General features: G+C 36.5%; 1 protein-coding gene across 1 annotated transcript in view; it reads right to left on the bottom strand.

The window, feature by feature from the left end:
• LOC105393477 (metabotropic glutamate receptor 2) overlaps positions 1–9,421 on the bottom strand; it is a 124,490-nt gene extending 115,069 nt beyond the window's left edge. The window contains exon 1 of the mRNA XM_048622582.1: positions 9,236–9,421. The gene's annotated coding sequence lies outside the window, so the exon portion shown is untranslated. The remainder of the gene's footprint in view (positions 1–9,235) is intronic.
• Between the last annotated feature and the right edge of the window lie 6,133 nt (positions 9,422–15,554).

Here is a 15,554-nt window from a genome sequence, read left to right as displayed (position 1 = left end):
CGCGGAGCGCGAATGAGCGCCGCACGAATGACTGCATGCCCCCGAATGAAGTGAGCCACAGCATCTCATGCAGATGTGTTAGATATACGATAAGAAGGCCTAGCACGGATTGCAGGGCACGGGGTGGAGCAAGCTTGTGCTGAGAGAGTTGTCGGGTAAGTGGGCAATCCGACTGTCAGATGTTTTGAAGCCGAAGCAGAAACCGGGACCCGCAGCTTAACGTGCCGTGCACGGAAGCGTCCAGAAAAGAACCACTTGAAATCGGTCACCCATCCACGGGCTAACCGTGCCAGTTGTTGCTTATCCTCAGTGATCAGTTACGATCACTGACCAACAGTTCCTAGCCCTATTATTTGTTACATGCGTGCTAAGAAGTGACTAATAATGATAAAATCGTCTTATTTAGGAAACATGTAAAGAATAAACTCTCTGCTCTCCCACTTGCTGTGGCGCAAGAAGTCTAGGCTATTTAAATAGTGATGCACCTTCATGCAAACAAAAATTGAGGCGCTTCGAGTGAAGCGAGTTTACTCTACGAGCGCCATTTTATAAAATGGCGGTAGTTCTGCTATCTGCAGACATTGAAATTTTATGGAACCTTTAGTGGTGTGTATTTTTCTGAATCATTGCATACTAAGGTTTTACGTAGCGAATGCTGATCATTTCTAACACTACGCGGAGGTTTCGTAGCCATACGGAATTCGTAGCTTATTTTATTTGTAAGCAGTTGGGATTTCAATATTGTTTTACTTTGTCTATAATGGCTACTACGGAACGTAACGAATACAAATAAATTGAGGTACAAATTCAATAGGGCTACGGCGGCGGCGTAGCGCTACGCTGATTTTTTGTAGCGCTACGCCGATCATTCGTAGCGCTACGCCGCGCCGTAGCCGGCTTACTACACTACAAATACGTACAAAATTGAAAACGCGTTGCCTAGACCGATACATGCTTCTGTCAATACTTGTTCTCTCTCGCTCTGGTGACCCAAAATAGAACGGGACACACTCATCCAAACGGACATAATTTCTATTACAGGCAGAATGCAACTGACAGATTCATATTCCACCTAATTTACCATATGTTCGAGTTTATTGAGCTATGTTCGTGGGTCTCTTACAAAATGATTTTTTCCCGGCTCATTTTGGAAATGGCATATTGTGGCAGAACAAAGAATGATGGATGATGATGAGCTTACTCCGTCAATCTTATTCATCGATTATATTTTGTAATGTTTATAGGACATTAAATTATTTTATATTCTTGGCAAATATACAGGGTGTCCCAAAAGTCAACGTCATCCCTTAAAGGGCTGATAGGTCAGCTCATGAGAAGCCAGAATATCACAATATGACCTTAGTAAAAATTCGATAGTTTTCGAGATATTGACACTTTAATAAATTTGGTGAAAATCGACACCTTGGATCAGTTTTTTGCGTGCCGCCGGTTCAAAATTCCATGTTGTTCCGGTTTTTTTGGTGTTGCATCACCCTGTATAGTCTTGCTATTGATCACAGTCCAAAAAAATAACGAGTAACGCTGTATGTTTAAAAGAAACACGGTTTTCAAAGTCATACAAGTTAATCATATTTTTTTATAAGCAACTTTGACTCTACATACTGTAAAAAAAATGTACTACACAATCCTGGCACTTTATTTAAAAAAAATGCTCATTTAATGCAGTTTTCAAAATGGTATAAACCGTGCTATTGTTTTAATTAAGAAAAAAGTTATTGCCATTTTAGTACAAAACGACCTCGATATAAAATTGTTTGAAGGAAATTTATCTGACTGAATGTATTAAGGGTAGGTCATGTTGGAATGAGTTAAAGTAAAATAGGTGGTGGGGCCGGGCGTGGGGAAACAGATGACGTGTCACAGTTAATAAAATTCGCATTTTGAGTGTCTTTCTCGAAAAAAGTGGACTGTAGCAACTCCACATTCCTCATAAATAATAGTAGTGCATGGTAACGTACATTCCTGAGTAGTAAAAATGTGTGATATTGTACAAGTAAAACGCTTAAAGATCAGTTGTCATTAACATTATCTCTAATTACTTGTTATTTATTAACAAGATAAGTATTATTAAACAAAACAAAACTCTCAAAAATATGATTATGACAATTATTTTTTCCTGATTATGTACTTAATATAATAATGTGCTGTTATAATATTGAAAAATAAAAATAAAAGTCAATAAATGTTAGTTTTTTAAAAATAAGGTGTAAAAAACGCAAAATATGTTTTTTAAGAGTTTGGTAAGTTTTTTCTTAGCTGCTTTAGCGTCATCTATTTTCCCACGCCCGGCCCCACCACCTATTTTACTTTAACTCATTCCAAAATGACCTACCCTTAATACATTCAGTCAGATAAATTTCCTTCAAACAATTTTACATCGAGGTCGTTTTGTACTAAAATGGCAATAACTTTTTTCTTAATTGAAACAATAGCACGGTTTATACCATTTTGAAAACTGCATTAAATGAGCATTTTTTTTAAATAAGGTGCCAGGATTGTGTAGTACATTTTTTTACAGTATGTAGAGTCAAAGTTGCTTATAAAATAATATGATTAACTTGTATGACTTTGAAAACCGTGTTTCTTTTAAACATACAGCATTACTCGTTATTTTTTTGGACTGTGATCAATAGCAAGACTATACAGGGTGATGCAACACCAAAAAAACCGGAACAACATGGAATTTTGAACCGGCGGCACGCAAAAAACTGATCCAAGGTGTCGATTTTCACCAAATTTATTAAAGTGTCAATATCTCGAAAACTATCGAATTTTTACTAAGGTCATATTGTGATATTCTGGCTTCTCATGAGCTGACCTATCAGCCCTTTAAGGGATGACGTTGACTTTTGGGACACCCTGTATATAAAAAGGACCCTCTGGTAAATCTAAATATTTATCCCCAATTTCCATCACGACAATAACTGATAAATTAACTTGCAAGTTTTATCTACTGAATACTTTTTACGATAAACCTTTAAAGCAAAGCAATAATGTCGTTTGCAAAGGCTCTTTAGTTCAGAATACTCTGCCACTTCAGCTGGCGACGTGGCTCGACACCTTCACTCCGGCCATATTTCAATGCATTGTCAATTCGTTACCCTAATGGGAGACGCAGTGAGCAGCTGAAAGCAAACACTTGTTCTGAGAACGGATTATTAGGTAAACACATTTCCGTACTCAAATACTCTCTCCCACATTGTTTCACGCATCTGAAGCCTCCGTGTACATTAGTATTACGAGTTTATCTTCCAAACGAGGGAGCTGCCTTCAAGCCATGCGAGCTAGTCATAATAAACTGACATGGAGCTAGTTTCAAGCAGATTTGTAATGTTATTAGCGTTTATGCTCTCGTTATTAATAGAAATGTTATCCTAATTTGGGCTATATCCCTGGCGAACAGATTTTCCACATTTAGCCTCTAAAGTGGGCCATTATGCGTGTTGATTCGGGTTTTAAGTAAAAAATAATCAGCAGTCATATTTTTTATAAGAAGACAGAATTTTTTAACCGACTCGTACTTTCGTTACTTTGGGTACTTACCCTTTTGTTTCATTGAATATGTTTTATAAACGTATATCAAAACTAAAACTTATTTATAGACAAAAATGTTCTCCACCACGCAACAAATCGCAAACTATTCGCATATTTCTTTATCCCCTGGGTATTTTCTATGCATGCGTCATGGCATCCGATAGGATTTTTCTAAATATGCAGCGGTTTCTGCATGCGAAATGCCAGCACGAGCCGTGTAGTGGGCCCGCCATGCCTGGGAGGATCACTCAGCCTCGGCCATTCATTGCAAGTAAGGATCTAGGCCACCTATTGACAGATGACCCCGCGGATGACTCTGGCTAGAGGTTTCGCAGATGCAATAAAATGCAAAGGTTAGTTTTTATAGTGCTTACTGCCAAAACATTTACACTTGCTATGAAAGCTGTGAGAGCGTAATTTAATAATGGTGACCGCATTTTTCATACACCAGTTGCAGTGTTTTAGCATAAATAGGGCGTCGACGAGGTCCTTAAGGAAGGTTACCTTAGCTTGCCAAAAAACGAATGAAAGAATGATGCCAATCTGCGTTTAATGCAGCAAAGTATATTTTTGTTCAGAGCTGCAACGATCAGAAAGTTCTGAAAACCAGATAGCGACTTCCCAGGCGAGTGTGCCCAAATTCTGTGCGATCGTGAGGTATGAAATTAATGGTTATTGCCAACGGTTGTAGGCACCTAATTCTAAAATACTATAGTAATGCAACCCTACTAGTCACTAACATATTGGTATCGATTAGTTGTCCTGAATACAGCATCAGATAACTATGTGTAATTGTATATATACTAGTAAGTAGTATCAGAAATTTCAACGACATTGGATTTCGGAGAGGAATTTTGGTCGAGGGAAATTTTCGTCGCATTCCAGGCTCTAATGCGAAAGTGGTGTCTCTGTATTGTGCTATTGTACTCTGTACCTACTGCAAATACCGATTTCTGTGTCGCAAATATAGGTACTATTCTATAATTCATTTTCTTATAAAGGACGACCGGATGGCGCAGCGGTTAGCAACGCTGACTCTTGTGCCGAAGGTCCCGGGTTGGATTCCCGGCCGGGGGAATGAGACGTTAGTTAATTCGATGATGTAGGGTTCTATATTTCAAAAGGTAAAAACAGGACCCTTATATAGGATCACTTTGTTGTCCTACTGTCCTTATGTCTGTCAAGACCCATTTCTAGGGTACGCGTGGAGATATGGAGTTGAAATTTAAACTGTATCTGTGGCTCTGAAAACGTGTGTTATAATAACATGAGTTTTTTTATTAAAAACATATTATTCTTTAAAAACAAATGACATACGAGAGTATTTTCCATCGTAGAAGACCCAACGATCAAAAACGCGCTTAGTATTTGCACATATTTGTATGGTAATGATGACTGACTTTCAAAAAGAAGTATACCGTTAAATAACCATAAGCTTATAAAGATCCGTCAGTTTTATCGGATAGAAGTATATTAATATGCGATGAGGTGGCTATTTTCGGTAAAAGTTATGCGTGCGGGGCGCGGGCGTCAATCATTAAGGCGTATCTGGACGATTTTCGCAATGAGAAAGTATAGGTATACTGTATTTGCTTCGTCATGGTTGTTTTATATAGCCCACTTAAAAAAAAAAGAAAAATGTTATACACTCGCTATCTGTCTATCTGTCTGTGGTAACCAGAAACGGTTTAAAGGATGATTTTTGTTGTAGTTAGTTGGAGAAGTCTTCTCATCGATTTGGATTAAATTTTTTCATAAAATAACACACTTCTTGCAATAATTAATTGTTTTTGATAAGGTTAATTCTTTTCTGAATTTAAGTACAATGTATACCATCGCTATTACGGTGAAGGAAAACATCGTGAGGAAACCTGCATATCTAGATTTAGCACATCTAGATATGTGAACCCACCAACCCGCAGTGGACCAGCGTGGTGGGAAATGGTCCAAGCTTAGGAAGGCAGTTTAGACCTTGGGGATATGCACAAAGGTTCCATTCGAGAGAGCCAGGTGCAGGTACTGTTACCCCCACAGAGGATAGAATAGAATAGAAAGGTTAATTCACGTTGAAGCTAAAAATAGGTCTTGACTTAGAGTGAGGGAATGACTATGTCTCGTCACTCTGTATAAATGTTATGAAATGTTTAAACTTCATTAAGTTTGCTTCAGACGGATAAAACAACATAAAACAAGATATTTTTCCTTAATAAAGAAAACTAGGTTGGATTTACTGTTTATTCTTTAAGGACATGCTATTTTTTATTACTCTATCTTCTTTATGTCACATAAAACTAACAAATAAGAGAGTTAGTACAATATTTTACTATAAAACATAATATTTTTACCGTGTTAATAAAAACACGAAACTAAAGCTGTAGAAAGTCGAATTATAATTTGGAATATGTGAAAGAGATTTACGTACCCAATCATAAAGTTGCATTTCAAACGAAGAACGTTATGTTTTAACATGGTCGGTGCCTTGCTACTAATTCTTCTATTAATTAGGCACGTTGTTTTTATAATAAAAAAAACTGTACGTTTGTTTTTGCAGTCTACTTGGTATCGACGGGCACTCACGGGAAATGGAAAGGTTCCACTGAGAAAAGCACCAAATTACTTCTCAACGGAAAAGGCTAACTTAATGCCGTCTTCTGCAACATTGAAGTGCATTTAACAGAGCATCAGGATATAACCAACTAAAATTTGTAATATTTTGTTTTTTTGGGGTCGTTTGTTGTCAAAATTTTGTGAGTGGAACTTTTACATTGCCCGGCAGTGTATTATAAAATAACTTAGTTCCTTTCCTATCGTGTGACGGAGTCTAGGAGGCCACTAACAAGTGGTGAGGACGTTACAACGTGTAAAGAGGTAAATTATGTGGCTAAAATAGGTTTTTACTAATAAAAACATCAATTTCAAAAGTATTGATTGTTTTTAATTTAAAAACTCATGTCTGCATACAATATCAAGTGGCAACCGCCAGACCACTTGTTCATGAAACATGCAACATTGTGTGCGGTGGCTGATTCGTTTACATGAACGTGCAATACAGGTATGTACCTACCAGTATAGGCACAGGGGGGTTTCTATAGATTTCTTACCCGTTCCCGCCGGGGAAGAAAAAATATTGAAGATGAATGAGGTTGCAATCATATCCAGCCAATGATCAACTTTTATCGACGTTGCAACATAACTCTCGTTCCGTTAACTATTCTTTTCTATTGTATTCTATTCTATTCTCTGTGGGGGTGTCAGTACCTGCACCTGGCTCTCTCGACTCTCTCGAGTGGAACCTTTGTGCATATCCCCAAGGTCTAAACTGACTTCCTAAGCTTGGACCATTTCCCGCCAGGCTGGTCCACTGCGGGTTGTAGGGTTCACATATCTAGATGTGCTTAATCTAAATATGCAGGTTTCCTCACGATGTTTTCCTTCACCGTAAGAGCGATGGTATACATTGTACTTCTTTTTTGGTTAAGACTAATATTATCAAAGATTTATGTTTGTTTAACCTGATAAAACTGTTGAGAGACTCAAGGGACGACCAACAGTTTACTTTTTATTCATGACACATACACAAAAAAAAAGTTTATTTAAGAGACGGGCTAAGTAAATTAAAGGCCCACGAGTAGGTAAATATTTGTTTTATAAATCCGCCATTTTTTTCTGTAACAATGGTTGTCAGCTGTGCTTTATTTCCCAGTCACTTGCTGAGCTCCGAGGCAATATCGACCAACTCGGCCGATGGACTGCGAACGGACTTTTAATCATTTAAAATACATCCGTTGCTTTCTGTGATGCGGGTTTAATTAAAATATTTAAGTAATATATTAAACTAGCTGTTCCCGCGCGCTTCGCTTCGCCTTAAAAAGTTTTCCCGTGGGAATTCCGGGATAAAAAGTAGCCTATGTTCTTTCCCAGGGTCTAGACCGTATGTATACCAAATTTCATTCAAATCCGTTCAGTAGTTTTGGCGTGAAAGAGTAACAGACAGACAGACAGACAGACACAGTTACTTTCGCATTTATAATATTAGTTAGGATTGGGAGGTGTTTTGTTTTTAGCACCGAATTTTTGCTTGGCACACACCTAGTAGGATTATTATGGATTTAATTTATTAAGATTTAAAGCGTACTAATTATAATTAAGTATATATACCTCCTCTCTCATTTTATTTAAAATCACTATTAAAGCCATATAATAGAATATTATTGGTTGTATATCAAACATTTGCCAATTAGCTAACCACTCATATCTACATGTGTAGTGAAAAAAGCCGTTAGCTGAAAATAATAACGGAAAAAACAAGAGTGCTGCCGCGAGTGGAGGAACAAGGCTATCCTTTGCGTCTGCACATCTCGCACAGAATTACTGTGAATTTTTGTTTCATGCTCGAGCCCTTTGTAACTGAAGAGGAGACGGTTGGGGAACAAGGTTTTTTGATATTAATATCACTTTCTGACTGTTACAACAGTTGTTATCTAGAATTTCGTGGAATCGATTATGATATTGAAATTTTCGGGCTTTTGGAAAGATTCCACAGAAGGGCTGACAATGGCACTAAACCTTCCCCTTTCAGTAAGGGCTAAGGAATATAAAATATTATTATAGCGGATCAAAGATCACAATACAAGTCAAAGTGATGTACCTACCGTGTGTTATAAATAAAGTATAAAAAAAACTAAGTATTATGATGATGAGATCTAAAGAAAGGTTAAGTTATACAAATACATGATATTACCATTACACAATTGCCACTTAGGCCACAAAACATAATAGCACGGTCAGAACAAAGTCAAAATATAGCTTAAAGACCAAATTATGCACTGACCTTCATTGTACTTTCATGCTTTTCATGAGCTTCTAAGAAGTACATTTTACATTCTGTTTGTCGGGAAAGTTTTGTGATGAAATGATTATGGTTGGTATGATTTATGTACCTATTTGGACAATATTAACATGATAATGACCGTTGCTTGTAATAAAAATCAATCACATCAAAATAAGTTTTAAGTACCTACATTAAAGTTTACAATATCATAAATCTTCAGATTTTAAGTAGAATCGAGCTCTCAAGCTCTTAAACTCTGCATGCCCTTACTCAACCAGCCCTAATGTTACAAAATCAATGTAGGTTATTTGTAAAATAACGTTTTCGTTTCCTGAATATTGTATACTTCCACATAAATTCTACAAACCGATAGAGCACCGTGAAAATGATGAGTGATTTCAGTCCAGCGACAAACTTTTCAACAATGAAACTTTCAAACTACGCTTTATTAATTGTAATATATTGTATTTATTTCACTCGTAGTTTTAACTTATTTATCAAGTGTTAGTAGATATTTCATTTAAAAACAAAAACAATAAAGTATGCAACAAATGATTACAAATATAAATCCAATATAATTTATTTTATCCCAACGAGAAAAGAAAGTAGCCAGATATGTTTAATTTTAATAATATTAATCTATATAATACTAGTATTTTAATATTTATGGTAAAATTCTTATTTATTCATGAACTACCTACACGAAACAATTTTCTCATAAGCACACCACACGGCCATCAAAGTTAAAATCGAAAAGTTCATTGAAGACGATGTTACGCAAGTTTATCCAACTAAAAGTTTGCCACAATTTGGACTCTTATCAGTCAGCTCTAACATACCTCCACTTACCTTTTTAAATTTTCACAATATCCAAATTACACAACTAAACACATGGCCACTAAGAAAAAGAAAAGAACGCACGAAACAAAACACTGTCAGAAAGAATTATTCTAAACACACTTCGAAGTTCGAATCGCGAGGTTTGAATTCCGAATGCCGTCCCTTCGTAGGTCTGCGACTACCCACGGCGGCGGAGCGAGGCCCACTGACTGAACTCACAGGGTTAGGCGGAATAGGGTTGTATGTAACGGTTACATGCATTGAGAGTTGCGAGAGTGATAGTTGCGGTGTATTACAGGGTAGAGAAGATGTGTCCTAGAGCTACTTAAAAATAAAAGATGAGCGAGTCCCACTATAGCGCCTAATACTAAAATGCCGTGATAAACTAACTAACATCACACATTAGCAATCGACATAGCAGCAACGTAAGAAGGTTGTGATATAATTTTTTGTTTTACATGACGGATTGTACTCGTACGGATCTGACACATGTTTTATAAGATTGGCCTTACTTAAATTATGTGGTACGGTAGTAGATCTTTTGGCGAAATTAATCAAAAATAGGCTCGGTCTTTATGTGGATTGCATAAACAACAGGATATACATATGTACCTACCCTGTTAAGCCTTACGTAACACACACATGCGTGAGTTATGTATCGTATCTTAGCTCCAATTTTTCTTCTAACTTCGGAACAAAGTTGGAACAATGTGTTTCATTCTATAACACACGCAATAAACAATGTTTAATCCCGGAGCGGGGGGCGGGGGGCAGGGGGGGAGGGGGGAGGTAACGAGGCTCTGATCACATTTATCGAACTAATGGTCAGTTTCTCATTTTAATTGGGGTTGTGTTTAAGCTTTCTGCTAGATAAAGTGAATGAGAAGAGGGTTTTCTAATAGAGGCCGGTATAATTGAAATGGACTTTCGATTTATTGAGTGTAATTTTCAGTGAATTGTCCGTGGGGAATTAGGCATTTGTACACCAGATACAATATTTAGTTTTTTTTATTGAGTCTGATGGTACGGCCGACGAGCCAGTAAATATTACATAGAAGGAATAATATTCATTCTAAATATGTCTATCTAGGTATCTATAAATTATATTTATGTGTACACCTTTTAAAGGTGTCTGAAGCGTATATTATATTGGTCCGTGTCACTTTGACACAATAACACACACATCTCAATATAACGATGTCATTATTTTTGACGTCGACAACTTTAGTCCTCATGAATAAAATATACGTAGAAACGGTTTATACTCAACGTAGTAGTAAAATCTTATGCAATGGATTTGTCTAACATAAAAAATATATATATAAAGAAAACTTAAATAATACTTGCACTAGTACAAATAAAAAATGATTTCAAAATTATTATTTTAAAATGTGTAAGGGCGATGTAATGAACAAAAAAGTCTTAAACAATAGTTATCAATATGAGTCAAGAATACGTAACAGTAATCCCAAAAAAAATACCTCCAAAACTGTACAAAACTGCGTAAAGAAAACTTACAGCGGTACAGTGTTGAGCCATTAGCATACATTACAAGTTGCCCGCCCCGCGCCGCCGCCGCCGCCGCCGCCTCCCCGCGCCGTTGACAGCGATTCAACTTCACCAACATAATAAATATTAAACGTCGCCCGCGGAACTCCCGACAGATCATTTAAGACTTCAGGTCTCTAATGACTTGGGTATCTAGTTAAACTCAGGCGGGAAGGCAGAGGTGCGTGATGTATTTACCTTTTAACGTCGCTCTGAGTGTAGTATAGTAATTACCCACAGCACGTTGGCGTTGGAGATATAACTTTGCTTCAAAAACAAGTGCCAACGCAACAGAAGTTTAACCTGCTAACGCAAAAATAAAATTATTCTTTGACACTCATGACTCTTACATATCCGATCTTTTACTCGTTGAGAAGTTAGCTTTGTCGAACTGTACGGTCTGCATTGTGAAACTCATGCATCCAGCCCCTACCCATTGATCATGAAAATGGAATGTTCTACAATGTTGTATGTAGTAGTTGAGTTAAAATTAATTAGGTATTATTATTCTAATTCTAATAATGATATTATAAATCTTCTTAGCACATGCCTAGTATCAATGTGATAAATAATAATAGGAACAAGATTTAAAACAAATTATTCATTAACAAATCCATTTACCTAGTACCTTTGTAACATAACAGAACATCAGTAACAAACCGAAATGCAAACCAAATTCAGCCGCTAATGAGAGAGCTTGCACAATAATATTTGCTCACTGACCGCCCGTGCAAGCTCGGAGGTCACTCTAGACTACGAATTACCTAATCTAAACAACGTTTAAAACCGATATTAAACACAACAATGCGCATAACTGTTCAATGGCTAAGCCGATTTCGATAAAAAAACCGACTTCAAAAAACCACTAAAATGTAACCTAAGCAGGAACTGTTCTTTTTAGGTATATTTGTACTGTCACATACGAGTAGAATTTGTGTAAACCTTAAATTATTTCTTACATTTTAGTGGTTTTTTGAAGTCGGTTTTTTTATTTTTTTTATTATTATTTTATTTTATAGTTTTTAGTTTATTTGCAATAATTTTCAATCAAAAGTAAGGAGCAAATGATACCATGAAATGATGAAATGATCCTGGGTGCTCAACCCAATACAACAAAAAAATAATTTTCAAAATCGGTTCATAAACGGCGGAGTAGGTAATCGGTGAACATACATAAAAAAATATATATATATCCCGACGAATTGAGAACCTCCTCCTTTTTTGAAGTCGGTTAAAAATAAGGAACTTAGAACACTCAGGGTAACATTACCAATCACCATCAATCGAAATCCACCGAAATCGATTCAGCCGTCTGGAAGCTACAACTACCACATACACATACGGACACACAGATACACATAGAAGTTTAGCTTATAACCCTTTTTTCGTGGGGTTTTAAAAACGGCTTAGTCGGACAAAAGTTATCACTTTTGAATTTTTAGTGCTGAATTTCGGGGGTTTTTAACGTTGTATATGTGAAGGTAGAGTAAGCCTGCTGACTCGCATAGATAATTCACATTTGCTGTATTACAGGCTGCTGCAGGTTATCAATCATCGATATCAGGTTTCGCCGGCGATACAGTCCACTATTATGCAGTTATCTAGTGAGTTACTGTTTGTTTGATCGCTGAATTAGAGTCATTCGCATTATTAGAGTCATAATTGCCGACAGGATGGTGTAGGGTTGGTCGCGGTTTCGATCGCCGGCCGAGGCAGGTTATTGTATAAAGACAAAATAATATCTCATATACAAAAAATACTTTGGTATTCAATGTGTGTTGTGTTTTTTGTGTGCTGTGACTTAAAAGGGATCTTAATGACCCGTATATAAAAAACATAGCATTTTAATTACAAATACTTTTATTGGTTACTTGGCGAAGAATAGAAAGGAGTATGCAATGCTGACCGCCAACCTTCAGTAGTAGACCACACTAGAAGAAGAAGAAGCCAATTTTATAAAAAATAAATTTGTATGCTAAAGTTAATATTAAATACAGAAGCAGATACCCGAATGATTGTTCCCAATCAGCGCCGGCCGCAGCTGTTCCCCGTACCTCCCGCTGGTTCTACATTTACAGAGTTTTCTCCGCCGAATCGCTTTCTATTTCCTAGAGGGTTAGACTAGCATGGCAAAAAAATCATGATCGAATGATGTAATGTAATTGGTACGTTTAAGGCTGTTTCTTGAGCTAACTAGCGTCTTAGCCTTCTGTTTAAACACGTTAACACAAAGTGCTAGGACAATCTTTTCGTCATGTTTATTAAAATTTTTGGACCTACCTCCTAATACCTATAACAGAAATGCAATTTCCTCTGAAAATGTCTTTCTTGGCATTTTTTATATTTACTTTTAGAGTATAGGTCGTGGCTAGTACAGCAGCCTTTCGAAACTCAGTTGTAGACATAGATTGACCCCCCTACGGCAGTCATCGGTGTCAGCAGAGCAGCTTATTAAATTTGCAGGGGGTCAAGAGGGTCGCCGAGAAGGGTTCACCTCATATGTGTCACCTACTCGCATACAAATAGCCCACAAGATCTATGGGGTTCTCTCGGATTCATTTCTTTGGGAAATAAACAAGATTTTTTCTTTCATATCGTCTGGGTCTCGTGAGGAATACTGAGATGAGCTTCGTTGTTGTGTATTTATCGGCAAATCAGACGAAATTGAAATTGTATTGTGTCTTGGACTTTTCGTGCTCAGGCAGTTAACGGGTTAATCAAAAATAATAAAATATAGCGATACATGGTGTAGACGATTAACATGCCTTTTTGAGGCTTTGGTCAGCAACCTCTATGTTATTTATACTTTGCTTTGTATTCTATTATTGTTTCCTATATTCTTTTTTATTGTCAGTGTATTAAATTGGCAGGGAGTACAATAGTACATTAGTACAAGGCGTGAGTGTGTGTGTATTAAATTGTTTATCTTCTTTATCTCTCGACGATTCATACAGTTTACTATTATATTATATACAGCTTTTACACATCTACTTATGTTCGAATGTCTATTTTAATCATTAACTACACACTAACTCTAAATACATTTGTATCCATTACCTTAGCTGACGAAAACACACTGTAATAGTAAAATAGACATTAATTGTCCACTAGGTACACTCGTTTAAGAATGTAGGATGACTGGGTGGGCGGGGCGGTACGTGGTGTACTATTCGATTAATTACGGACGAAAAGGCCCAATAATGGAATTCTATTAGGTCATTGGCGTGGTAGTTCCTGTAAGATCTTCATTCCTATCTAAAAACGGAAATGATCCAACAAGTAGGCATTTTGCGAGCTTTTGTAGAACTCGATTTTATAAGAATCAGAGAAAGGAAACTGTCAATGTTGAGTACTGCAGATTTCTTTATAAATATGATGAAAGTATCCCTGTATTAAATAATAGCACAATTAAGTTTCTTTTTGAATGATTACTGGTGTAGGAACCATTTACTTATTTAAACACAAAAATCATGAATCCATACATTTCATATGCTGATAATATTTTTTTCTATATTTTGTAATGTGTATGGATACTTTAACTAATGTTTTGTATCAACTAAACATCTAAGAACCAACTGCACTATTATTTATAAGAGATTCGAAGTTCGAGTTTATAGCAATATATTTTAATACCTATTGATATAATCAAAGCTAAAAAGGATCACTTTTGAAAGATACCCACTATACTCGTACTGTTCCATATCAGGCAGTCTTGACTATTTCCAGAATGCAAAATCTTTTTCTATAAATGGCTGTAAATCAATTTAAATGCGGCCATTATAAGCGACCCCATATTTTATTGGTAGTTACGGAGCACTGGCTTCAGTACAAAAAATATAAAACTACGAATGTTCGTGAAAAATGCTCCTCGCGCTTGCGAAAATAAATACACTACCGATAAAGATCAGGGGGGTCACTCTATATGACGAAAAACTAACGAACAAGAGCTGTGGTGCAATCGGCACGTTTAATACAACGAGATAGAGTCGTGGCTCCCACAGCAGCGCTCTGAAACTTTGTTTTTCTTTATGTAGAGTAACCCCATAAAAGCGAAAGAATAATGCTGAAATCGTGGCGAGAAGGCTGCGCGGCGTCGTCACTGCCTCCTGATTGTGGGACTCATATGTGGCTTGTATACGTGTAGGTATATTTGAATTAAAGAAAATAAAAAATAAAACTAAAGAATAAAAAAGCTAGAATAATCATAACAATAAAGTAAATATTACAATAAAAATAGTGTTTTAAATGTAGTTTACATGTCATGTTTATTGCAAAAATAACGCATTCGTTGGAAAGATTTGAAGTGGTTCCTAAGTGGGGTACATCAATCTTTATTACCTGCTGAAGTTTACTAATAAAAGTCACCACGAGACCCGTTAATGGATTTCCGGCAGAAAGGACCATCGACCGGCCTACTGCCTCTACTTTGAAATGAAACAGATACCTAACTATGTCTATGAAACTATCTTTATGTACAATCAGCTGCATAAGTAGCTACACACTTATGAACTCACAAACTGCTTGTTCATCCATTAAAAAATTGACGTTTTGTTTTGTAGGTAGTTTGACAAAGTACAAAAGTGTATTTAAATTTATTTATTTTACGTCTTTAGGCAGGCTTTTCCATAAAGCGCTACCCTTGCATTATGACTCTACTACAAGAATATGACATGAAAAATATAAAAAATGCATACCTAATGAGAAAAAGCAAAGCTCTACATTGTTTCTAAAACAATCCCAGTACGTTAATGGAGCGAACAACTGAAACACTAAACAAAAA

Source organism: Plutella xylostella, chromosome 8 (genome assembly GCF_932276165.1).
Source record: "Plutella xylostella chromosome 8, ilPluXylo3.1, whole genome shotgun sequence".
NCBI classification, from domain to species: Eukaryota; Metazoa; Arthropoda; class Insecta; order Lepidoptera; family Plutellidae; genus Plutella; species Plutella xylostella.
This window is presented reverse-complemented; position numbering and strand designations above follow the sequence as displayed.